The sequence below is a fragment of the Oncorhynchus mykiss genome, chromosome 27 (assembly GCF_013265735.2).
Source record: "Oncorhynchus mykiss isolate Arlee chromosome 27, USDA_OmykA_1.1, whole genome shotgun sequence".
Taxonomy (NCBI): Eukaryota; Metazoa; Chordata; class Actinopteri; order Salmoniformes; family Salmonidae; genus Oncorhynchus; species Oncorhynchus mykiss.
This window is the reverse complement of record NC_048591.1, coordinates 21013805-21039829: the sequence shown is the minus strand read 5'-3', so window position 1 is coordinate 21039829 and position 26025 is coordinate 21013805.

Genomic DNA, 26025 nt, shown 5'->3' with positions numbered 1-26025 from the left:
TATTGTGTCTGTGTGGGGGGAGTAGTACCTTTCCCTTTATATCTGTGTGGGGGGAGTAGTACCTTTCCCTTTATATCTGTGTTGGGGGAGTAGTACCTTTCCCTTTATATATGTGTGGGGGGAGTAGTACCTTTCCCTTTATATCTGTGTGGGGGGAGTAGTACCTTTCCTTTTATCTCTGTGTGGGAGGAGTAGTACCTTTCCCTTTATATCTGTGTTGGGGGAGTAGTACCTTTCCCTTTATATCTGTCTGGGGGGGAGTAGTACCTTTCCTATTGTGTCTGTGTGGGGGGAGTAGTACCTTTCCCTTTATATCTGTGTGGGGGGAGTAGTACCTTTCCCTTTATATCTGTGTGGTGGGAGTAGTACCTTTCCTATTGTATCTGTGTGGGGGGAGTAGTACCTTTCCCTTTACATCTGTGTGGGGTGAGTAGTACCTTACCCTTTATATCTGTGTGGGGGGAGTAGTACCTTTCCCTTTATATCTGTGTTGGGGGAGTAGTACCTTTCCCTTTATATATGTGTGGGGTGAGTAGTACATTTCCCTTTATATCTGTGTGGGGGGAGTAGTACCTTTCCCTTTATATCTGTGTGGGGGGAGTAGTACCTTTCCCTTTATATCTCTGTGGGGGGAGTAGTACCTTTCCCTTTATATCTGTGTTGGGGGAGTAGTACCTTTCCCTTTATATCTCTGTGGGGGGAGTAGTACCTTTCCCTTTATATCTCTGTGGGGGGAGTAGTACCTTTCCCTTTATATCTCTGTGGGGGGAGTAGTACCTTTCCCTTTATATCTGTGTGGGGGGAGTAGTACCTTTCCTATTGTGTCTGTGTGGGGGGAGTAGTACCTTTCCCTTTATATCTCTGTGGGGGGAGTAGTACCTTTCCCTTTATATCTGTGTGGGGGGAGTAGTACCTTTCCCTTTATATCTGTGTGGGGGGAGTAGTACCTTTCCTATTGTGTCTGTGTGGGGGGAGTAGTACCTTTCCCTTTATATCTCTGTGGGGGGAGTAGTACCTTTCCCTTTATATCTGTGTGGGGGGAGTAGTACCTTTCCTATTGTATCTGTGTGGGGGGAGTAGTACCTTTCCTATTGTATCTGTGTGGGGGGAGTAGTACCTTTCCTGTTGTATCTGTGTGGGGGGAGTAGTACCTTTCCTGTTGTATCTGTGTGGGGGGAGTAGTACCTTTCCCTTTATATCTGTGTGGGGGGAGTAGTACCTTTCCTATTGTGTCTGTGTGGGGGGAGTAGTACCTTTCCCTTTATATCTGTGTTGGGGGAGTAGTACCTTTCCCTTTATATCTGTGTGGGGGGAGTAGTACCTTTCCTATTGTATCTGTGTGGGGGGAGTAGTACCTCTCCCTTTATATCTGTGTTGGGGGAGTAGTACCTTTCCCTTTATATCTGTGTGGGGGGAGTAGTACCTTTCCTATTGTATCTGTGTGGGGGGAGTAGTACCTTTCCCTTTATATCTGTGTGGGGGGAGTAGTACCTTTCCCTTTATATCTGTGTGGGGGGAGTAGTACCTTTCCTATTGTATCTGTGTTGGGGGAGTAGTACCTTTCCCTTTATATCTGTGTGGGGGGAGTAGTACCTTTCCCTTTATATCTGTGTGGGGGGAGTAGTACCTTTCCTATTGTATCTGTGTGGGGGGAGTAGTACCTTTCCCTTTATATCTGTGTGGGGGGAGTAGTACCTTTCCCTTTATATCTGTGTGGGGGGAGTAGTACCTTTCCTATTGTATCTGTGTGGGGGGAGTAGTACCTTTCCCTTTATATCTGTGTGGGGGGAGTAGTACCTTTCCTATTGTATCTGTGTGGGGGGAGTAGTACCTTTCCCTTTATATCTATGTGGGGGGAGTAGTACCTTTCCTATTGTATCTGTGTGGGGGGAGTAGTACCTTTCCCTTTATATATGTGTGGGGGGAGTAGTACCTTTCCCTTTATATCTGTGTGGGGGGAGTAGTACCTTTCCCTTTATATCTGTGTGGGGGGAGTAGTACCTTTCCTATTGTATCTGTGTGGGGGGAGTAGTACCTTTCCCTTTATATCTGTGTGGGGGGAGTAGTACCTTTCCTATTGTATCTGTGTGGGGGGAGTAGTACCTTTCCTATTGTGTCTGTGTGGGGGGAGTAGTACCTTTCCCTTTATATCTGTGTGGGGGGAGTAGTACCTTTCCCTTTATATCTGTGTGGGGGGAGTAGTACCTTTCCTATTGTATCTGTGTGGGGGGAGTAGTACCTTTCCTGTTGTATCTGTGTGGGGGGAGTAGTACCTTTCCCTTTATATCTGTGTGGGGGGAGTAGTACCTTTCCTATTGTGTCTGTGTGGGGGGAGTAGTACCTTTCCCTTTATATCTGTGTGGGGGGAGTAGTACCTTTCCCTTTATATCTGTGTGGGGGGAGTAGTACCTTTCCTATTGTGTCTGTGTGGGGGGAGTAGTACCTTTCCCTTTATATCTCTGTGGGGGGAGTAGTACCTTTCCCTTTATATCTGTGTTGGGGGAGTAGTACCTTTCCTATTGTATCTGTGTGGGGGGAGTAGTACCTTTCCCTTTATATCTGTGTGGGGGGAGTAGTACCTTTCCTATTGTGTCTGTGTGGGGGGAGTAGTACCTTTCCCTTTATATCTCTGTGGGGGGAGTAGTACCTTTCCCTTTATATCTGTGTGGGGGGAGTAGTACCTTTCCCTTTATATCTGTGTGGGGGGAGTAGTACCTTTCCTATTGTATCTGTGTGGGGGGAGTAGTACCTTTCCTATTGTATCTGTGTGGGGGGAGTAGTACCTTTCATGTTGTATCTGTGTGGGGGGAGTAGTACCTTTCCTGTTGTTTCTGTGTGGGGTTAGTCGTGTCTTTCCCTTTATATCTGTGTGGGGGGAGTAGTACCTTTCCTATTGTTTCTGTGTGGGGTTAGTCGTGTCTTTCCCTTTATATCTGTGTGGGGGGAGTAGTACCTTTCCTATTGTGTCTGTGTGGGGGGAGTAGTACCGCTCTTTTTATATCTGTGTGGGGGGAGTAGTACCTTTCCTATTGTGTCTGTGTGGGGGGAGTAGTACCGTTCTTTTTATATCTGTGTGGGGGGAGTAATACCTTTCCTATTGTGTCTGTGTGGGGGGAGTAGTACCTTTCCTATTGTGTCTGTGTGGGGTGAGTAGTACCGTTCTTTTTATATCTGTGTGGGGGGAGTAGTACCTTTCCTATTGTGTCTGTGTGGGGTGAGTAGTACCGTTCTTTTTATATCTGTGTTGGGGGAGTAGTACCTTTCCTATTGTGTCTGTGTGGGGGGAGTATTACCGTTCTTTTTATAGCTGTGTGGGGGAGTAGTACCTTTCCTATTGTATCTGTGTGGGGGGAGTAGTACCTTTCCTATTGTATCTGTGTGGGGGGAGTATTACCGTTCTTTTTATAGCTGTGTGGGGGAGTAGTACCTTTCCTATTGTATCTGTGTGGGGGGAGTATTACCGTTCTTTTTATATCTGTGTGGGGGGAGTAGTACCTTTCCCTTTATATCTGTGTGGGGGGAGTAGTACCTGTCCCTTTATATCTGTGTGGGGGGAGTAGTACCGTTCTTTTTATAGCTGTGTGGGGGGAGTAGTACCTTTCTTTTTATAGCTGTGTGGGGGGAGTAGTACCGTTCTTTTTATAGCTGTGTGGGGGGAGTAGTACCGTTCTTTTTATAGCTGTGTGGGGGGAGTAGTACCGTTCTTTTTATAGCTGTGTGGGGGGAGTAGTACCGTTCTTTTTATAGCTGTGTGGGGGGAGTAGTACCGTTCTTTTTATAGCTGTGTGGGGGGAGTAGTACCGTTCTTTTTATAGCTGTGTGGGGGGAGTAGTACCGTTCTTTTTATAGCTGTGTGGGGGGAGTAGTACCGTTCTTTTTATAGCTGTGTGGGGGGAGTATTACCGTTCTTTTTATAGCTGTGTGGGGGGAGTAGTACCGTTCTTTTTATATCTGTGTGGGGGAGTAGTACCGTTCTTTTTATAGCTGTGTGCGGGGAGTAGTACCGTTCTTTTTATAGCTGTGTGGGGGGAGTAGTACCGTTCTTTTTATAGCTGTGTGGGGGGAGTAGTACCGTTCTTTTTATAGCTGTGTGGGGGGAGTAGTACCGTTCTTTTTATAGCTGTGTGGGGGGAGTAGTACCGTTCTTTTTATAGCTGTGTGGGGGGAGTAGTACCGTTCTTTTTATAGCTGTGTGGGGGGAGTAGTACCTTTCCCTTTATATCTGTGTGGGGGGAGTAGTACCTGTCCCTTTATATCTGTGTGGGGGGAGTATTACCGTTCTTTTTATATCTGTGTGGGGGGAGTAGTACCTTTCCCTTTATATCTGTGTGGGGGGAGTAGTACCTGTCCCTTTATATCTGTGTGGGGGGAGTAGTACCGTTCTTTTTATAGCTGTGTGGGGGGAGTAGTACCTTTCTTTTTATAGCTGTGTGGGGGGAGTAGTACCGTTCTTTTTATAGCTGTGTGGGGGAGTAGTACCGTTCTTTTTATAGCTGTGTGGGGGGAGTAGTACCGTTCTTTTTATAGCTGTGTGGGGGGAGTAGTACCGTTCTTTTTATAGCTGTGTGGGGGGAGTAGTACCGTTCTTTTTATAGCTGTGTGGGGGGAGTAGTACCGTTCTTTTTATATCTGTGTGGGGGCAGTAGTACCTTTCCTATTGTATCTGTGTGGGGGGAGTAGTACCATTCCTATTGTATCTGTGTGGGGGGAGTAGTACCTTTCCTATTGTATCTGTTTGGGGGGAGTAGTACCGTTCTTTTTATATCTGTGTGGGGGGAGTAGTACCTTTCCTATTGTATCTGTGTGGGGGGAGTAGTACCTTTCCTATTGTATCTGTGTGGGGGAGTAGTACCTTTCCTATTGTATCTGTGTGGGGGGAGTAGTACCTTTCCTATTGTATCTGTGTGGGGGGAGTATTACCGTTCTTTTTATAGCTGTATGGGGGGAGTATTACCGTTCTTTTTATAGCTGTGTGGGGGAGTAGTACCTTTCCTATTGTATCTGTGTGGGGGGAGTAGTACCTTTCCTATTGTATCTGTGTGGGGGGAGTAATACCTTTCCTATTGTATCTGTGTGGGGGGAGTAGTACCTTTCCTATTGTATCTGTGTGGGGGGAGTAGTACCTTTCCCTTTATATCTGTGTGGGGGGAGTAGTACCTTTCCTATTGTATCTGTGTGGGGGGAGTAGTACCTTTCCTATTGTATCTGTGTGGGGGGAGTAGTACCGTTCTTTTTATAGCTGTGTGGGGGAGTAGTACCTTTCCTATTGTATCTGTGTGGGGGGAGTATTACCGTTCTTTTTATAGCTGTGTGGGGGAGTAGTACCTTTCCTATTGTGTCTGTGTGGGGGGAGTATTACCGTTCTTTTTATAGCTGTGTGGGGGAGTAGTACCTTTCCTATTGTGTCTGTGTGGGGGGAGTATTACCGTTCTTTTTATATCTGTGTGGGGGGAGTAGTACCTGTCCCTTTATATCTGTGTGGGGGCAGTAGTACCTTTCCTATTGTATCTGTGTGGGGGGAGTAGTACCTTTCCCTTTATATCTGTGTGGGGGGAGTAGTACCTTTCCCTTTATATCTGTGTGGGGGGAGTAGTACCTTTCCCTTTATATCTGTGTGGGGGGAGTAGTACCTTTCCTATTGTATCTGTGTGGGGGGAGTAGTACCTTTCCCTTTATATCTGTGTGGGGGGAGTAGTACCTTTCCCTTTATATCTGTGTGGGGGGAGTAGTACCTTTCCCTTTATATCTGTGTGGGGGGAGTCGTACCTTTCCTATTGTATCTGTGTGGGGGGAGTAGTACATTTCCCTTTATATCTGTGTGGGGTGAGTAGTACCTTTCCCTTTATATCTGTGTGGGGGGAGTAGTACCTTTCCTATTGTGTCTGTGTGGGGGGAGTAGTACCTTTCCCTTTATATCTGTGTGGGGGGAGTAGTACCTTTCCCTTTATATCTGTGTTGGGGGAGTAGTACCTTTCCCTTTATATATGTGTGGGGGGAGTAGTACCTTTCCCTTTATATCTGTGTGGGGGGAGTAGTACCTTTCCTTTTATCTCTGTGTGGGAGGAGTAGTACCTTTCCCTTTATATCTGTGTTGGGGGAGTAGTACCTTTCCCTTTATATCTGTCTGGGGGGGAGTAGTACCTTTCCTATTGTGTCTGTGTGGGGGGAGTAGTACCTTTCCCTTTATATCTGTGTGGGGGGAGTAGTACCTTTCCCTTTATATCTGTGTGGTGGGAGTAGTACCTTTCCTATTGTATCTGTGTGGGGGGAGTAGTACCTTTCCCTTTATATCTGTGTGGGGTGAGTAGTACCTTACCCTTTATATCTGTGTGGGGGGAGTAGTACCTTTCCCTTTATATCTGTGTTGGGGGAGTAGTACCTTTCCCTTTATATATGTGTGGGGTGAGTAGTACATTTCCCTTTATATCTGTGTGGGGGGAGTAGTACCTTTCCCTTTATATCTGTGTGGGGGGAGTAGTACCTTTCCCTTTATATCTCTGTGGGGGGAGTAGTACCTTTCCCTTTATATCTGTGTTGGGGGAGTAGTACCTTTCCCTTTATATCTCTGTGGGGGGAGTAGTACCTTTCCCTTTATATCTCTGTGGGGGGAGTAGTACCTTTCCCTTTATATCTCTGTGGGGGGAGTAGTACCTTTCCCTTTATATCTGTGTGGGGGGAGTAGTACCTTTCCTATTGTGTCTGTGTGGGGGGAGTAGTACCTTTCCCTTTATATCTCTGTGGGGGGAGTAGTACCTTTCCCTTTATATCTGTGTGGGGGGAGTAGTACCTTTCCCTTTATATCTGTGTGGGGGGAGTAGTACCTTTCCTATTGTGTCTGTGTGGGGGGAGTAGTACCTTTCCCTTTATATCTCTGTGGGGGGAGTAGTACCTTTCCCTTTATATCTGTGTGGGGGGAGTAGTACCTTTCCTATTGTATCTGTGTGGGGGGAGTAGTACCTTTCCTATTGTATCTGTGTGGGGGGAGTAGTACCTTTCCTGTTGTATCTGTGTGGGGGGAGTAGTACCTTTCCTGTTGTATCTGTGTGGGGGGAGTAGTACCTTTCCCTTTATATCTGTGTGGGGGGAGTAGTACCTTTCCTATTGTGTCTGTGTGGGGGGAGTAGTACCTTTCCCTTTATATCTGTGTTGGGGGAGTAGTACCTTTCCCTTTATATCTGTGTGGGGGGAGTAGTACCTTTCCTATTGTATCTGTGTGGGGGGAGTAGTACCTCTCCCTTTATATCTGTGTTGGGGGAGTAGTACCTTTCCCTTTATATCTGTGTGGGGGGAGTAGTACCTTTCCTATTGTATCTGTGTGGGGGGAGTAGTACCTTTCCCTTTATATCTGTGTGGGGGGAGTAGTACCTTTCCCTTTATATCTGTGTGGGGGGAGTAGTACCTTTCCTATTGTATCTGTGTTGGGGGAGTAGTACCTTTCCCTTTATATCTGTGTGGGGGGAGTAGTACCTTTCCCTTTATATCTGTGTGGGGGGAGTAGTACCTTTCCTATTGTATCTGTGTGGGGGGAGTAGTACCTTTCCCTTTATATCTGTGTGGGGGGAGTAGTACCTTTCCCTTTATATCTGTGTGGGGGGAGTAGTACCTTTCCTATTGTATCTGTGTGGGGGGAGTAGTACCTTTCCCTTTATATCTGTGTGGGGGGAGTAGTACCTTTCCTATTGTATCTGTGTGGGGGGAGTAGTACCTTTCCCTTTATATCTGTGTGGGGGGAGTAGTACCTTTCCTATTGTATCTGTGTGGGGGGAGTAGTACCTTTCCCTTTATATATGTGTGGGGGGAGTAGTACCTTTCCCTTTATATCTGTGTGGGGGGAGTAGTACCTTTCCCTTTATATCTGTGTGGGGGGAGTAGTACCTTTCCTATTGTATCTGTGTGGGGGGAGTAGTACCTTTCCCTTTATATCTGTGTGGGGGGAGTAGTACCTTTCCTATTGTATCTGTGTGGGGGGAGTAGTACCTTTCCTATTGTGTCTGTGTGGGGGGAGTAGTACCTTTCCCTTTATATCTGTGTGGGGGGAGTAGTACCTTTCCCTTTATATCTGTGTGGGGGGAGTAGTACCTTTCCTATTGTATCTGTGTGGGGGGAGTAGTACCTTTCCTGTTGTATCTGTGTGGGGGGAGTAGTACCTTTCCCTTTATATCTGTGTGGGGGGAGTAGTACCTTTCCTATTGTGTCTGTGTGGGGGGAGTAGTACCTTTCCCTTTATATCTGTGTGGGGGGAGTAGTACCTTTCCCTTTATATCTGTGTGGGGGGAGTAGTACCTTTCCTATTGTGTCTGTGTGGGGGGAGTAGTACCTTTCCCTTTATATCTCTGTGGGGGGAGTAGTACCTTTCCCTTTATATCTGTGTTGGGGGAGTAGTACCTTTCCTATTGTATCTGTGTGGGGGGAGTAGTACCTTTCCCTTTATATCTGTGTGGGGGGAGTAGTACCTTTCCTATTGTGTCTGTGTGGGGGGAGTAGTACCTTTCCCTTTATATCTCTGTGGGGGGAGTAGTACCTTTCCCTTTATATCTGTGTGGGGGGAGTAGTACCTTTCCCTTTATATCTGTGTGGGGGGAGTAGTACCTTTCCTATTGTATCTGTGTGGGGGGAGTAGTACCTTTCCTATTGTATCTGTGTGGGGGGAGTAGTACCTTTCATGTTGTATCTGTGTGGGGGGAGTAGTACCTTTCCTGTTGTTTCTGTGTGGGGTTAGTCGTGTCTTTCCCTTTATATCTGTGTGGGGGGAGTAGTACCTTTCCTATTGTTTCTGTGTGGGGTTAGTCGTGTCTTTCCCTTTATATCTGTGTGGGGGGAGTAGTACCTTTCCTATTGTGTCTGTGTGGGGGGAGTAGTACCGCTCTTTTTATATCTGTGTGGGGGGAGTAGTACCTTTCCTATTGTGTCTGTGTGGGGGGAGTAGTACCGTTCTTTTTATATCTGTGTGGGGGGAGTAATACCTTTCCTATTGTGTCTGTGTGGGGGGAGTAGTACCTTTCCTATTGTGTCTGTGTGGGGTGAGTAGTACCGTTCTTTTTATATCTGTGTGGGGGGAGTAGTACCTTTCCTATTGTGTCTGTGTGGGGTGAGTAGTACCGTTCTTTTTATATCTGTGTTGGGGGAGTAGTACCTTTCCTATTGTGTCTGTGTGGGGGGAGTATTACCGTTCTTTTTATAGCTGTGTGGGGGAGTAGTACCTTTCCTATTGTATCTGTGTGGGGGGAGTAGTACCTTTCCTATTGTATCTGTGTGGGGGGAGTAGTACCTTTCCTATTGTATCTGTGTGGGGGGAGTAGTACCGTTCTTTTTATAGCTGTGTGGGGGAGTAGTACCTTTCCTATTGTATCTGTGTGGGGGGAGTATTACCGTTCTTTTTATATCTGTGTGGGGGGAGTAGTACCTTTCCCTTTATATCTGTGTGGGGGGAGTAGTACCTTTCCCTTTATATCTGTGTGGGGGGAGTAGTACCTGTCCCTTTATATCTGTGTGGGGGGAGTAGTACCGTTCTTTTTATAGCTGTGTGGGGGGAGTAGTACCTTTCTTTTTATAGCTGTGTGGGGGGAGTAGTACCGTTCTTTTTATAGCTGTGTGGGGGAGTAGTACCGTTCTTTTTATAGCTGTGTGGGGGGAGTAGTACCGTTCTTTTTATAGCTGTGTGGGGGGAGTAGTACCGTTCTTTTTATAGCTGTGTGGGGGGAGTAGTACCGTTCTTTTTATAGCTGTGTGGGGGGAGTAGTACCGTTCTTTTTATAGCTGTGTGGGGGGAGTAGTACCGTTCTTTTTATAGCTGTGTGGGGGGAGTAGTACCTTTCCTATTGTATCTGTGTGGGGGGAGTAGTACCTTTCCTATTGTATCTGTGTGGGGGGAGTAGTACCTTTCATGTTGTATCTGTGTGGGGGGAGTAGTACCTTTCATGTTGTATCTGTGTGGGGGGAGTAGTACCTTTCCTGTTGTTTCTGTGTGGGGTTAGTCGTGTCTTTCCCTTTATATCTGTGTGGGGGGAGTAGTACCTTTCCTATTGTTTCTGTGTGGGGGGAGTAGTACCTTTCCTATTGTTTCTGCGTGGGGGGAGTAGTACCTTTCCTATTGTATCTGTGTGGGGGGAGTAGTACCTTTCCTATTGTATCTGTGTGGGGGGAGTAGTACCTTTCATGTTGTATCTGTGTGGGGGGAGTAGTACCTTTCCTGTTGTTTCTGTGTGGGGTTAGTCGTGTCTTTCCCTTTATATCTGTGTGGGGGGAGTAGTACCTTTCCTATTGTTTCTGTGTGGGGTTAGTCGTGTCTTTCCCTTTATATCTGTGTGGGGGGAGTAGTACCTTTCCTATTGTGTCTGTGTGGGGGGAGTAGTACCGCTCTTTTTATATCTGTGTGGGGGGAGTAGTACCTTTCCTATTGTTTCTGCGTGGGGGGAGTAGTACCTTTCCTATTGTATCTGTGTGGGGGGAGTAGTACCTTTCCTATTGTATCTGTGTGGGGGGAGTAGTACCTTTCATGTTGTATCTGTGTGGGGGGAGTAGTACCTTTCCTGTTGTTTCTGTGTGGGGTTAGTCGTGTCTTTCCCTTTATATCTGTGTGGGGGGAGTAGTACCTTTCCTATTGTTTCTGTGTGGGGTTAGTCGTGTCTTTCCCTTTATATCTGTGTGGGGGGAGTAGTACCTTTCCTATTGTGTCTGTGTGGGGGGAGTAGTACCGCTCTTTTTATATCTGTGTGGGGGGAGTAGTACCTTTCCTATTGTGTCTGTGTGGGGGGAGTAGTACCGTTCTTTTTATATCTGTGTGGGGGGAGTAATACCTTTCCTATTGTGTCTGTGTGGGGGGAGTAGTACCTTTCCTATTGTGTCTGTGTGGGGTGAGTAGTACCGTTCTTTTTATATCTGTGTGGGGGGAGTAGTACCTTTCCTATTGTGTCTGTGTGGGGTGAGTAGTACCGTTCTTTTTATATCTGTGTTGGGGGAGTAGTACCTTTCCTATTGTGTCTGTGTGGGGGGAGTATTACCGTTCTTTTTATAGCTGTGTGGGGGAGTAGTACCTTTCCTATTGTATCTGTGTGGGGGGAGTAGTACCTTTCCTATTGTATCTGTGTGGGGGGAGTATTACCGTTCTTTTTATAGCTGTGTGGGGGAGTAGTACCTTTCCTATTGTATCTGTGTGGGGGGAGTATTACCGTTCTTTTTATATCTGTGTGGGGGGAGTAGTACCTTTCCCTTTATATCTGTGTGGGGGGAGTAGTACCTGTCCCTTTATATCTGTGTGGGGGGAGTAGTACCGTTCTTTTTATAGCTGTGTGGGGGGAGTAGTACCTTTCTTTTTATAGCTGTGTGGGGGGAGTAGTACCGTTCTTTTTATAGCTGTGTGGGGGGAGTAGTACCGTTCTTTTTATAGCTGTGTGGGGGGAGTAGTACCGTTCTTTTTATAGCTGTGTGGGGGGAGTAGTACCGTTCTTTTTATAGCTGTGTGGGGGGAGTAGTACCGTTCTTTTTATAGCTGTGTGGGGGGAGTAGTACCGTTCTTTTTATAGCTGTGTGGGGGGAGTAGTACCGTTCTTTTTATAGCTGTGTGGGGGGAGTAGTACCGTTCTTTTTATAGCTGTGTGGGGGGAGTATTACCGTTCTTTTTATAGCTGTGTGGGGGGAGTAGTACCGTTCTTTTTATATCTGTGTGGGGGAGTAGTACCGTTCTTTTTATAGCTGTGTGCGGGGAGTAGTACCGTTCTTTTTATAGCTGTGTGGGGGGAGTAGTACCGTTCTTTTTATAGCTGTGTGGGGGGAGTAGTACCGTTCTTTTTATAGCTGTGTGGGGGGAGTAGTACCGTTCTTTTTATAGCTGTGTGGGGGGAGTAGTACCGTTCTTTTTATAGCTGTGTGGGGGGAGTAGTACCGTTCTTTTTATAGCTGTGTGGGGGGAGTAGTACCTTTCCCTTTATATCTGTGTGGGGGGAGTAGTACCTGTCCCTTTATATCTGTGTGGGGGGAGTATTACCGTTCTTTTTATATCTGTGTGGGGGGAGTAGTACCTTTCCCTTTATATCTGTGTGGGGGGAGTAGTACCTGTCCCTTTATATCTGTGTGGGGGGAGTAGTACCGTTCTTTTTATAGCTGTGTGGGGGGAGTAGTACCTTTCTTTTTATAGCTGTGTGGGGGGAGTAGTACCGTTCTTTTTATAGCTGTGTGGGGGAGTAGTACCGTTCTTTTTATAGCTGTGTGGGGGGAGTAGTACCGTTCTTTTTATAGCTGTGTGGGGGGAGTAGTACCGTTCTTTTTATAGCTGTGTGGGGGGAGTAGTACCGTTCTTTTTATAGCTGTGTGGGGGGAGTAGTACCGTTCTTTTTATAGCTGTGTGGGGGGAGTAGTACCGTTCTTTTTATAGCTGTGTGGGGGGAGTAGTACCGTTCTTTTTATAGCTGTGTGGGGGGAGTATTACCGTTCTTTTTATAGCTGTGTGGGGGGAGTAGTACCGTTCTTTTTATATCTGTGTGGGGGAGTAGTACCGTTCTTTTTATAGCTGTGTGCGGGGAGTAGTACCGTTCTTTTTATAGCTGTGTGGGGGGAGTAGTACCGTTCTTTTTATAGCTGTGTGGGGGGAGTAGTACCGTTCTTTTTATAGCTGTGTGGGGGGAGTAGTACCGTTCTTTTTATAGCTGTGTGGGGGGAGTAGTACCGTTCTTTTTATAGCTGTGTGGGGGGAGTAGTACCGTTCTTTTTATAGCTGTGTGGGGGGAGTAGTACCTTTCCCTTTATATCTGTGTGGGGGGAGTAGTACCTGTCCCTTTATATCTGTGTGGGGGGAGTAGTACCGTTCTTTTTATAGCTGTGTGGGGGGAGTAGTACCTTTCTTTTTATAGCTGTGTGGGGGGAGTAGTACCGTTCTTTTTATAGCTGTGTGGGGGAGTAGTACCGTTCTTTTTATAGCTGTGTGGGGGGAGTAGTACCGTTCTTTTTATAGCTGTGTGGGGGGAGTAGTACCGTTCTTTTTATAGCTGTGTGGGGGGAGTAGTACCGTTCTTTTTATAGCTGTGTGGGGGGAGTAGTACCGTTCTTTTTATATCTGTGTGGGGGCAGTAGTACCTTTCCTATTGTATCTGTGTGGGGGGAGTAGTACCATTCCTATTGTATCTGTGTGGGGGGAGTAGTACCTTTCCTATTGTATCTGTGTGGGGGGAGTAGTACCGTTCTTTTTATATCTGTGTGGGGGGAGTAGTACCTTTCCTATTGTATCTGTGTGGGGGGAGTAGTACCTTTCCTATTGTATCTGTGTGGGGGAGTAGTACCTTTCCTATTGTATCTGTGTGGGGGGAGTAGTACCTTTCCTATTGTATCTGTGTGGGGGGAGTATTACCGTTCTTTTTATAGCTGTATGGGGGGAGTATTACCGTTCTTTTTATAGCTGTGTGGGGGAGTAGTACCTTTCCTATTGTATCTGTGTGGGGGGAGTAGTACCTTTCCTATTGTATCTGTGTGGGGGGAGTAATACCTTTCCTATTGTATCTGTGTGGGGGGAGTAGTACCTTTCCTATTGTATCTGTGTGGGGGGAGTAGTACCTTTCCCTTTATATCTGTGTGGGGGGAGTAGTACCTTTCCTATTGTATCTGTGTGGGGGGAGTAGTACCTTTCCTATTGTATCTGTGTGGGGGGAGTAGTACCGTTCTTTTTATAGCTGTGTGGGGGAGTAGTACCTTTCCTATTGTATCTGTGTGGGGGGAGTATTACCGTTCTTTTTATAGCTGTGTGGGGGAGTAGTACCTTTCCTATTGTGTCTGTGTGGGGGGAGTATTACCGTTCTTTTTATAGCTGTGTGGGGGAGTAGTACCTTTCCTATTGTGTCTGTGTGGGGGGAGTATTACCGTTCTTTTTATATCTGTGTTGGGGGAGTAGTACCTGTCCCTTTATATCTGTGTGGGGGCAGTAGTACCTTTCCTATTGTATCTGTGTGGGGGGAGTATTACCTGTCCCTTTATATCTGTGTGGGGGGAGTAGTACCTTTCCTATTGTGTCTGTGTGGGGGGAGTATTACCGTTCTTTTTATATCTGTGTGGGGGGAGTAGTACCTGTCCCTTTATATCTGTGTGGGGGCAGTAGTACCTTTCCTATTGTATCTGTGTGGGGCAGTAGTACCTGTCCTATTATATCTGTGTGGGGGAGTAGTACCTTTCCTATTATATCTGTGTGGGCAGTAGTACCTGTCCCATTATATCTGTGTGGGGCTGTAGTACCTGTCCTATTATATCTGTGTTGGGGGAGTAGTACCTTTCCCTTTATATCTGTGTTGGGGGAGTAGTACCTCTCCCTTTATATATGTGTGGGGGGAGTAGTACCTTTCCCTTTATATCTGTGTGGGGGGAGTAGTACCTTTCCCTTTATATCTTTGTTGGGGGAGTAGTACCTCTCCCTTAATATCTGTGTTGGGGGAGTAGTACCTTTCCCTTTATATCTGTGTGGGGGGAGTAGTACCTTTCCCTTTATATCTGTGTGGGGGGAGTAGTACCTTTCCCTTTATATCTGTGTGGGGGGAGTAGTACCTTTCCCTTTATATCTGTGTGGGGGGAGTAGTACCTTTCCCTTTATATCTGTGTGGGGGTAGTAGTACCTTTCCCTTTATATCTGTGTGGGGGGAATAGTACCTGTCCTATTGTATCTGTGTGGGGGGAGTAGTACCTTTCCCTGTATATCTGTGTGGGGGGAATAGTACCTGTCATATTGTATCTGTGTGGGGGGAATAGTACCTGTCCTATTGTATCTGTGTGGGGGGAGTAGTACCTGTCCTATTGTATCTGTGTGGGGGGAGTAGTACCTGTCATATTGTATCTGTGTGGGGGGAGTAGTACCTGTCCTATTGTATCTGTGTGGGGGAGTAGTAGGGCCGCTGACAGAGGAGATGTTGGATAGGGGGAGGGGCATAGGACAGTGCCACCTCCTGTAGCCTCCATTCATCTTTTTTCCAGTTGTCACCAGCAGGTTCATAAAGACAGTTCACAACCTCACCACCCCAGTTCCTTCATCCTCAGCTGTCTGCAGGAGGCCTCGCTGCCTCAGTTTTATGCCCACTCAAGGTCATTACACCATTATTGTCCAATCTCTCCCTGCCTCTTGACATATTACTTATTGAGTCAATCACCCAGCAGTAACTGAGCACATGGGGGCACTTCTCTCGATGTTCCCTCTCTCTAACCTCGTTCGACGATTCTCATTCTCTTTGTTTGACCACACAAGTCTATTTCCTCAACCAGCCACTCTCTCTCTCTCTTCTCTCTCCCTGTCTGTCTCTTTCTCTCTCGTTCTCACATTCTTCCGAACTTTGTCTCATCATCATGGAGCGCCTATGTCTGAGAGATTGGTGTATTTACATTTGAGTAATTTAGCAGACGGTCTTATCTAGAGCGACTTACAGGAGCACGACGACAGATTTTTCACCTAGTCTGCTCGGTTACTGGCCCAAAGCCCTTGACCACTAGGCTACCTGTATCATGATTACAGTGAGAACATAGATTATCTCTGTGTGAAAAGAGACCGAGCAGGAAGTTGACGTGAGAGAGAAACATACGGGAGGTGGCAGTGTGAAATAAAAGGTCAAGGTATTGCATTTCCTCCCAGAGTAATTGAAGCTTTCACAATAATAACGATCCTCCCTGACAGTTTATCCAGCCTTTTGTAAATCAGTAAAAATGCAACTGAATTCAGTTGTGGGTTTGGTAGTAGGAAAAGCTGTAGCTATATTGAAAAGGGCTCAGGGACTGCAGCTGTTAATAGAGCCGTACATGATATGTTCCCTTCCTCTTTCTCTCAATCTCTCTCTACTGACACCAACCTTTTCTATTGAAATGCATAGAAATGTATTGCCTGTTGTATATTGATTTCTGAAATAGCACAGTTTCCAGACAATACTGCTTGTCAAGTTGGCTTTGTGACTATGAATATCTGAGTGAGAAATAAAATGAAACCGTGGGACCTTTAAAATATATGCTATGAGGTATCTGAAAAAGCATAGGGCAGTAAGCATAATAGCTAGATTAATCCCCTTTGATTTGTCTGTTATAACTTGTGTTCAAGAAAAGCTATCAAATTTAACAACAACTGCTTCCCAAAAATATGCAGGGTGATTTAATTGGATGGTTGCTGCCCTGCACTGACCCTCGTGTCTCTCCACTCTATAGCATGGGGTGGTGGGCATTTTAACTGTTACCAATGTTATAGCACACCCTGGTATTACTAACTTTGGATTAAGTTCCAAGTAACTATTATTGGCCCATGAACAACACAGTTACAATTGGTATGAAAGCAACATGGTAGTTTGTTTCTGTCCAGGAAAAATACTGGAACATTTTCAGCACTTGACAAAACAAACCTCATGATGTATGCATGCAGCACTTCTTAATCATCAATCCAAGAAATGAAAAACAAATGCAAGTCCCCATATCTCACATGGCAAACAAAAGTCATACACAGACTCATTGTTGCAGAAGAAATTGTTAGAGAATGAGCAGAGAGAGAATATATGGTGACCTCATCCACAGCACTGCGTGTCAGACTAAAGATAACATTGTCTGCGTCATTCAAGTCCCGATGTCCCACGCCAACCTTATTAGCTCTGTCCTCCTGCACACCTACAGCCCTTCACTGTGACATAGGAGGAGACGTTGTTAGGAGAAGGGAAGACCTAAAAAAGGCAGCTTTATGGAAAAGAACATGCATGAAGATAGCCAGTCAGCCAGCCTCACCCACGTTCCCAGTAGGCACTGGCATCATTATGTACATTGTTGCTGAGGTGCCCATCACGACAGAGATTACACATCATTATCTATTTTGAGCGGGCTCTGCATAAGCCACCCTATGATTATGCATTTACAGCGGAGATGCGGAGGAGAGGAGAAAGGCAGGCAGACAGGAGACGGAGAGAGAGACAGGGATCTGTCTAGGCAGGCGGAAGAAATGTGTCAGAGACACAGCTCTCCGCTCCAGGGTGCAGAATAGGAGAAGTCTGATCAGTTTTCCTCTCAGGTGAGATCAGATCACCACACTGTCTTCCACTACCATGACAATGATTACAGCCAGGCAGGCAGCTAAACAGGAGCAGTCGGACATGTGCAGGATGCTGATATAATTGCAGTACTTTGTCACTTGCCGAGGTCTAGTCCCCCTTCTTACACTTATGAATTCTGCCCTCCTCTCCCTTCTGTTAATGACAAGATGGCTTCGTGGTGCTTTTTACACATTACTGGAGTAAAACCCCTTACAGCATTCATAAGACCGCTTCCTCCCTTCGTTTAACTCCCAAGGCAGCGACGGGTTGTATTCAGCTGCACACTGATTACAGCATGAAATTGGACACCTAGCGTTACACTGCAGGCGTTTGGGTTGGAACACAATGGCCTCTCTCTCAAAGTCACACATCCCTCCACCCCCTCCTCTCTCAGTGCTGTAGACCAGGGGAACAGGTGCTACCTCCTGTGTAAGCTGACTGAGCTCTCATATTCCTGTCTCAACCACTTCATAATGCACTGCTAAAGTGGAAGGGCACCTTGCTGCTTTTTCAGCTACAGGTACAAGCTGAGTTCCAAATGCCACCATATTCCCAATATTGTACACTACTTTTGACCAGAGCCAAGAATAGTGAGGTACCTGAGGTTCATGCCAAGCATTTGAATACAGAGGAAGAGGGTCACTGATGTAATGATGTGAGATAATAGGTGTCCATCAAGTTCAGGGTGGCTGACGAGCAGAAAAGTCCCTGATTTTCCCTGTTAAGTTTAACGTTGTTTAATGTTTAACTGTTCTCCTGCTGATGAAGTGTGAGTCTATGCAGATGGAATGTGGGAATCAAGGTGAGAGTATACAACGAAGGACAGTGAAGTCATTAGCTAAAGAGTGAGAATGTTGGGAACAATCCAACTTGATAGATGGATACACCTTCGTATTTTTCCCTCCACTAATAAAATCCTAAATCAATATATGAGTAATGTACAGAGTAATTGAGGAGTGAACCACATGTTACAGTGCTTTGCTCTCCTCCGTTGGCTTACTGAGTGTGGTGACGGCAGCTTATTCAGGAAAAGGGGAGGACATTGGAGAGTTATTCAATTACATTAGACTCAAGGCATTCGTCCCAAATGGAACCCTATTCCCTATATAGTACATTACTTTTGACCAGAGCCCTGTGGGAGCCCTGTGGGCCAAGGAGAGGGAGAGGGAGTGGTGCTTCAGTCCCTGTTGATACAGTGAGATGAACATGGCTGATATGCGACAGGAATCAGAAGGGATTTCCTTGTTATGACATAAAAAACTGACAAGCGAATCCAACGAGGAGTTTTGAGCTCATTCCTTTTGTCCACAGCTGTGGTTTTGGTTGTCTTTTGACGTTTGGTTAGCCAAATTAACTGACCTCAGAGTCAGAGTATTTGATGAAAATATCCATCACAACTGTACTCAATTAGAGATGTTTACTCCAAATGCAACAGTTGACCATTATTAACAAGTGTCTCCACATTCCAGTAACATTCCTTAACCGGTTAATTGATTTTTACAACACGGGTTTGAGCGGTAGTAAACCTGCCGTGTCCTGCAACAACAAGTCTTAAATCTACTCTGTGTTTGTAGAGAAAACAGAGAGGGACATCCTCACACCCAGGGGGTCGTCAGACCAGGCGCTGGGAGGCCCGGGCTCAGGGCTCAGATAGGGCACGGTGAGTGTGTGTGTAGTGGACGCCCTGTTAGCAGCACACAGATAATGCCCTCCATGTGCTTGAAACCTGACACACACAGACACTGAGGGAGGGAGGGAGGGAGCGCTGAGGCACAACAGGATGGGGAGCCATGTTAGTGATGGAGGGCTCCCTGGTGTCCCATCAGCCCTGAGAACCGCTAGCCACTGCTTAACCTCCCTGTCCCCGTATCCATCCCCCCTACCCCTCTGTCCTCCCGCAGCCTTGTCTGATCCAGCCTCTAGCACCCACTACGCTACCCTGTACCCATAAACACAGGGGTTGCTTCCCAAATGACACCTATTCCCTATATAGTGCACTACCATATAGGGAATAGGGTGCCATTTGGGATGTAGGTAGGGACTAGGTAGGGGGACAGCAGAGAGCCCGGATTCAGAGCCGTCTGTCTGGACTGCACCACAGCCAAATTAACTGTAAAATGGGCTGTAAAAGACAAGACTCTTGGCTGGGGGGACAGAGGGCTGTGTATTCTCCCTCCTTGTGACTTTCTCTTGTGTCTCCTCAATGTTCTTCCATTGGGACACTGACTGTCAGGGAGTGGGAGGGTTGGGAAACATGATTTGTGGTTCTGTAGAGGCTTCTGGGACACAGAGACACAGAGACACATCTCTATGGCAGTTTTGTTGTTTTGTAGCACAGAATGCAATCTTCCCTTCTCTTTAGTTTCTAATGGCATTCCAAATGAAATGCTGATAAAAAAGGCACAGATTGACATGGACACTAACATTTCAACTGACAAATATGTTTCATTTCCAAATGGCGTTGAGGATTTCGGGAGGTGTCTGAAAGCCTAGAGCTGCAAGTGCCATAAAAATGCACTGTCAACTTCCAATGTATTCTCTTGAAAAGGGAAAATTCCGTCCATCTTTCCACAGGGCTAATTACAGAGTGATCTTCACCATGTATTATTTCTGTACAGCGAATTAGCAGTAATCACAGCTCTGTGGAAAGGAGGGAGGATTCAGTCAGGCAGTCCACCAAGACAATGGTGTTGAATCCCACAAGCCAAAGACTCTCCCACACTATATTCCCTATAGGCTCTGGCCAAAGGTAGTACACTATAGGCAATAGGGTGCCATTTGGGATGCAGATCCTGTATCTACTACACCAGAGACACGAGCATATGCACCATGTTCCATATACTGTATATCCCTATATTCCCTACAAAAGTAGTGCACTACATAAGGAACAGGGTACCATTTGGGACGTAATAATGTTGTGGATGGTAACCCAACCAGTCAACGTCACCTCCATGTAGCATCAGTGACTTGTGGGTCATGTGACGTGTGTGTATGTGCATGTGGTGCTGGCTCCAAGCAGCGCTGAAAGGAGAAGGAGAATGGGAAAAATGAGGGAGGAGGAAGAGAGAGAGGTTGAACTCCTATGGGGAATTCATGGAGAGCTGTGACCTCTTACTACCCATGGTCCTCCACTCTCTCACTCTCTCCACGCAGCGTGACACATTACTCAGACATATGAGCCAGTAAAACCTGGGAAGTTTGGATTAGTTCACTAAATCATTCAAAATGGAGCCCATAATATCATCATGCTCTGTGGCGATGTATGTGGCAATCAGATCCAGTCCCCACAGATGATAGCTGGAACTGGATGGGGCTCAACCTCAGTCTCACACTAAATGCCAGTGAAAGGAAAGCTTCCCAATCCTGCTTTACATGGATCAGAGTAGTCTGACTACAGGACATTCATTCTCCCCCCTCGTTAAGGCCAAATATGACTGATTTACATATTCAATTAGCACTTCTGAGGGGGCAGGTTTCAGCCTACCCATTGTTGTCATGGCCCAACAGAGTAATGCAATTAAAGCCCATTGTTTAAGTGTGCCTGCTCAATTCAATTACTCATGCGCAGCTGACAATTAACGTCTGGCTATTTGAGATGCACAAATCAGGATGCACTGCCACCTCGTGTTAGATTAGGGTTGTTATTGTATATCAAGCCTGCTTTAAGTCTGGTTTTGGGGTGGAGATCAGTTAGAGCATGGGGGGGGGGGGGTGTAGGTTTGATTTGGTAGGGGATCCGTGTGTGTTCTGCCCTCTACCTGTTCTGTCTTATCTGCATAATCATAAAAAATCCTCCAAAAAAACTAAGATTAGGGTCGTTAGCCGATATATTCATTAAAATACAACTGCTCATTATCAGGAGGTCAATTACATGAGAGATAGTGTAATGTATTTGGGTGTTGTCATGTGTGTACTGAGGATCATTATCAGAGAGAGAGAGAGAAAGAGCTCCCTTTGGTGTTGGTTGGCTTTGATGTTCTCTCTACTAATGTCAGCTAGCATCGCGCTGTAATGAGAATGTGACATGGATGAGTAGCATAGAGCATTTGAACAGTGCTACAGTACAGCTACTGGCGATTGCACGCAGAAGTAAGCTACGTACAACAAACTCTCTCTAGAGTTTCTCACCACAAGAAGGAAATCAAAGTCTGTCTTTGCATCCTCTTTAACTGTTTTTGGGTGAGACATTTATAGAAGCAAAACTGAAAAAGGCTGATGGATACCAAGCTCAGAGAGGAACGTGCTAACTGTATTGTTTCACCTGCTTTGTACAAGTCCCAATGCCACAGTGTTCTGCAATTGGATTCACTCACTGACTAGAATAAGGTCTCTATTCGCTCTGTATCGCGTTAGAAATGTAATGGTAATTTCCGATTGAGCCGACATATGTAGTATTTGGCATGAATGCAGGGTCCGCTAACGTGGGAACATTGCCTTTAAATTTCAATCAGTCTGTAACGCTGAACTTCCCCGATACGGATTGAATAGCACCCTAAGAAAAGTCCTGTGACTTCAAAAAGCAGAAAATCAAAGGGGGGATATTGTAGGGGGGGATATCTAATTATTTTCTAGATGAGGTGAGAAAGGAGGTCTGTCTGCGAAGTGGCTCTGATTCAATAAAATATGTAAATAGAGCCAAAGAAGAGCACACTGAGGTTGAAGGAGCTCCAGCTACATCCTTTTCACAAGCAGCGACTCAATTAGAATTTGATCAGGCTCTTGTTAAATAAGTAATAATATCCACAATCTCCTTTTTCTACTAACATTGGCTGCTGGCTACTGGGAGGTTGTAAATGGTGCCCAGTCCATTCTAAGAAGATGACACTGGTAACTGTGCAGTTTCTGTGGAGAAAAGGCTGTCTGCTTGTCACAGAGTTAACTAATGAGCTGAATGACCAGTGTTGTTTTTGAAGTGTCACCTTTTTAACCTGAAGGCAAGTCCTGTTGCCAACAAAAGTCAGCTTTTTGTCGTGACAGCTTGGACCAGCAACAAAACATCAATTGTTTTCAATTGGCTGGATTTCATTCTCTCAGTGGCAGCTCTGGCCTATCAGAGGCCAATTTAGTGGAACAGAGTATGCTCACCCTGGCAACCACTCACTCCACTCTACCTTTTCCCAGCTGATGTGTTCTCTTCTCACACAGTCAGTCAGTCCACTCCCTCTGTCAGATGGTCAAAATCGACACCCACCGGCCAACCGAAACTGGTCATTCCTCAGGTAAACCCACCTGATTTTCCCCCTGAAGGAAGAGCTGGCAGGGGAGGGAGCAGGAGACCGATTCATATAGCATAGTGACCCTGGAGGGCAGGTTATGTGGCAGAGTGGGCAGTATACAGTATTTACCATTGAATGAACCCTTTTATGAAGACTATGGCAACCCCCACCCCCCGGTGAAAATGTAAGCTTTTTTTCTTACCCACATTGTATGACTGTATATTTACAGTTAAGATGGATATTTTTATATGTCATCCACCGGAAAACTATATTATACATAATCCCCACTATTTTATTTGTTTTACTTTGTTTTCGGCTTCAGACTGATACTGTGAGATAGTGTGAGGTGTGAGGCAGATTCACACAGGCCTGGGTGGGTTCAGTGCCTGTAGCAGATGCTCATGGGGGAAGCTGTGACATTTTAGCCTCAGCAAAGATGTAGGAAAACTGTTTAAGACAAGTATGGGTGGTGCTGCATGTTTCAATACATCAAAACATCAAATCCCTCTTTTCTGATATACCAGCTCCCTTACCATACACACGCGCCCACACGTACACACACACAACGGTCTAAGCACTCCAACACATACGCCCACACATGCATTCCACACATGGATCCAAACACACACACAGACAAACAGACATAACATGCACTGAGCCATCTCTTCGTTGTTGGCAATGATGGAGTGGGCTGTTCATCTATTGTATGTTCCTCTACTGATTACTCTAAATCAGGGATGGGCAACTGGCCCCCTTTTTGAAGGCCCTTGGAAAAGAAACTCTGTCGGGATCACAGCGTACTGTTGCGAGTTAGAATAGTGTGAATGTGGGTACGTAAACTGTGAGTTCAGATTTTTTGTGGCCCCCACCCGATCAAAGTTTGCACATCTCTGCTTTAAATGACAGTATTCCCATTAGGGGCTCAGAGCCAGGCAGGCCATGTTCAGTGGATAATCTTCCTCTGACCATCTGCTCAAGATTTTCTATTTTCTCTGTATTTCTGGTTTCCTCCCTTTTTTCTAAATGAAAATCAAATGTTCCTTTTGTAATCACTGACAGCAATTTGAAACTATTTCAAGTGCTCGCGGAGATTGACCTCTTCTTCCTATCGTTGCAGGAGAACAACCATAACATTTGGGACAGTTGAAATTGAAAGTGAAATTGAGGCAGACAGGGTGGGAGAACAGGTTGGATAGCTCTCAGTTCCACTGGTGGCATACTGAACATGTCACACCACTGGCTGGCTGTAGGCGGAGAGTCCCAGACGTATACTGTACTGTGATATCATATCATATTAGTGTCACAGGTTAGTTACAGATAGCTCCTCTCTAATACGTTACATAGACGGTTGTGTGTGTGGTTTGGTTTCACTATCCTTGTGGGGACCAGAAGTTCTCACAAGGATAGTAAATCAAGTTGGACAAGTTGGGACATTTCGACCAGTCTCTACAAGGAAAAAAGCTTATTTAGGCTTAGGGTTTAGGGTTAAGGTTACAATTAGGGTTAGAATTAGGGTAAAGGTTAGGGTTTAGGTTTAGTTTTAGGGTTAGGGTTTTGCGGTTAAGGTTAGAGTTAGAGATTGGTTCAGGAAAATAGGATTTTGATTGGGAATCAATTGTTTGGTCCCCACAAGTATAGTAAAACAAACGTGTGGGTGTGTGTGTGTTTAGGTGCAGTGTGGAGAGACAGGGAAATCTACTGTAGATGTTATGGTTATGATGAAAGTGGCTATAATAGGATTAACCTCCTCTTGACAGCAGGAGTGTAATAAACTCAAAGAGCATGAAAACATTTGTAATGAGCATAGAACAGGCTTTGTGGTGTCAGTGAGTGTTTGTGTGCATAAAGAGAGTGAGAGAGAGAGAGAAAAGAGAGAGAGACCAAATTCACATAGAAATGTGAGTTATAGATCTGTCATTTTTATTGAAAGCAAGTCTAAAAAGTGGTAGATCTGTTCTATGTGCGCTATTTTTATGCTTCCAGTTCTTAAGTAACATTTTTGCGTCTTTTGGTTTTGTACACAGCTTCAAACATATTTTACTTTTTCGTTATTGAAAATGTATTTCACAGCACAATTATATTTTTATCACATAAACTGAAATTAGGCAAACTATTAGAATTGTCGCAACCAGGAAATTGCACCTTTAACAAATAGGGCCTAAATAATTCATCCTGTCATTTTAGGCTTTTTGAAAGAGAAACAATGAGACAAAACATAATCTGGTATAGAGACAGTTACAATAGAGGCCTTAGAGCATCTCAAAGTTGCATCCCAAATGGCATCACATTTCCCTCTGTAGCGCACTACTTTTGACCAGTGCACTATGGGCACTATGTAGGATATAGGGTGCCATTTGGGAAGTAGTTATGTTTTGTCTGGAGTGAACACTATGCATCAATATTATGCTACTGCTAGCTGCTGCTTATCTTGAGTTGTAAAATATCTGCTGTGTGTCTGTTCTCTGTGTCCTCATGCTGCTCTGTCTTCCCCATAATGCCAGATTATGGGTTGTGAGGTCAGAACAGGGGGAGTTCCAGGCATAAGTGGTCACTTAAGGCCCCCCCCCAAATTTTTTTTTTTTTTAAATTATGAATAGTAGAATACACCAGGTGCAATTTTGAAATGTGGTTGTGCATCAGCAGTTTTCTCTTGTTATGTCAATCACTGACAGTCACTCAATTAGCCATTTTTTTAGATTGGTAGTTAGTCTAGCCAGCTATCTAAACTTGTATTAATCATGGCCGAATACCGACCGGGCACGCAGGGCATGTGTCCAGGGGCCCTGACCTCCAGAGGGCCACCATTGATCTTGTTAGTCATTCTCACTTAGATATCATATTAACATGTCATACGTCATTACAAAATGTGTAGAATTGCATGGAAAATGTCTATCCACCCCATGGCAAAATAGGTAAATTCACAGGAAATCAACTGTAAAACTGCACATTTGTTCTTGCTGCCCCATTGCAAAATTAGTAGAATTACATGAAATGTGTTATAAAAGTTTCCTCTCTGCCCCATTGCAAAATGTGCAGAATTTCAGGAAACTTGCTTTAAAACTGAAACATTTTAACTAAAACCCATGGCAAATGTGTAGAAATGCAGGAAATTTACTTTTAAACGTGTACTTTTCTCTTCACTGTCAAGAGGGCCACTACAATGTTTTTCCGCAAAGTGGGGGGCCCCCAAAAGGTTATTGCCAGCCCTTGTCAGAACTACAGAGCAGTCACTTAAAGGCTAAAGCCCAGAGTCTAGATTAACTGACTATAGGACGACTGACTTCCACCCAAAGAGATTTATCCTACACAGCAGGCACAACACTGCTGTTGTGGATTCTAGAGGGACAATGGTTAAACCCAAACACACAGATTACAGACACAAGAGCTAATGCAGGATGAGAAGCATTTCAAGGGCATCCCATGCAGTCATGCTGTAGCAGACCATATATATAAATAGATAGACAGTACAGTACTGAGTGTACAGACTGGAGAATATTATTACTGTCGTTAATCATGACCTCAAAACCATAGGATTCTCACAGCCTATGGCTGCATCCCAAATGGTATCATATTCCCTATACAGTGCACTACTTTTGACCAGAGCTATAAGGGCCCTGGTCAAAAGTAGTGCACTCTATAGGGAATAGGGTGCCAATTGGGATGCAACCAAAATCTCCATCAACCAACCCAGGTATATTACAGAGTAACAGTTTAGTGTTAATGGCTAATGCTAGTTTCAATGGCATTACAGCCTATTTAAACTAACTATATTCATTGCCATTTCTGCCTTT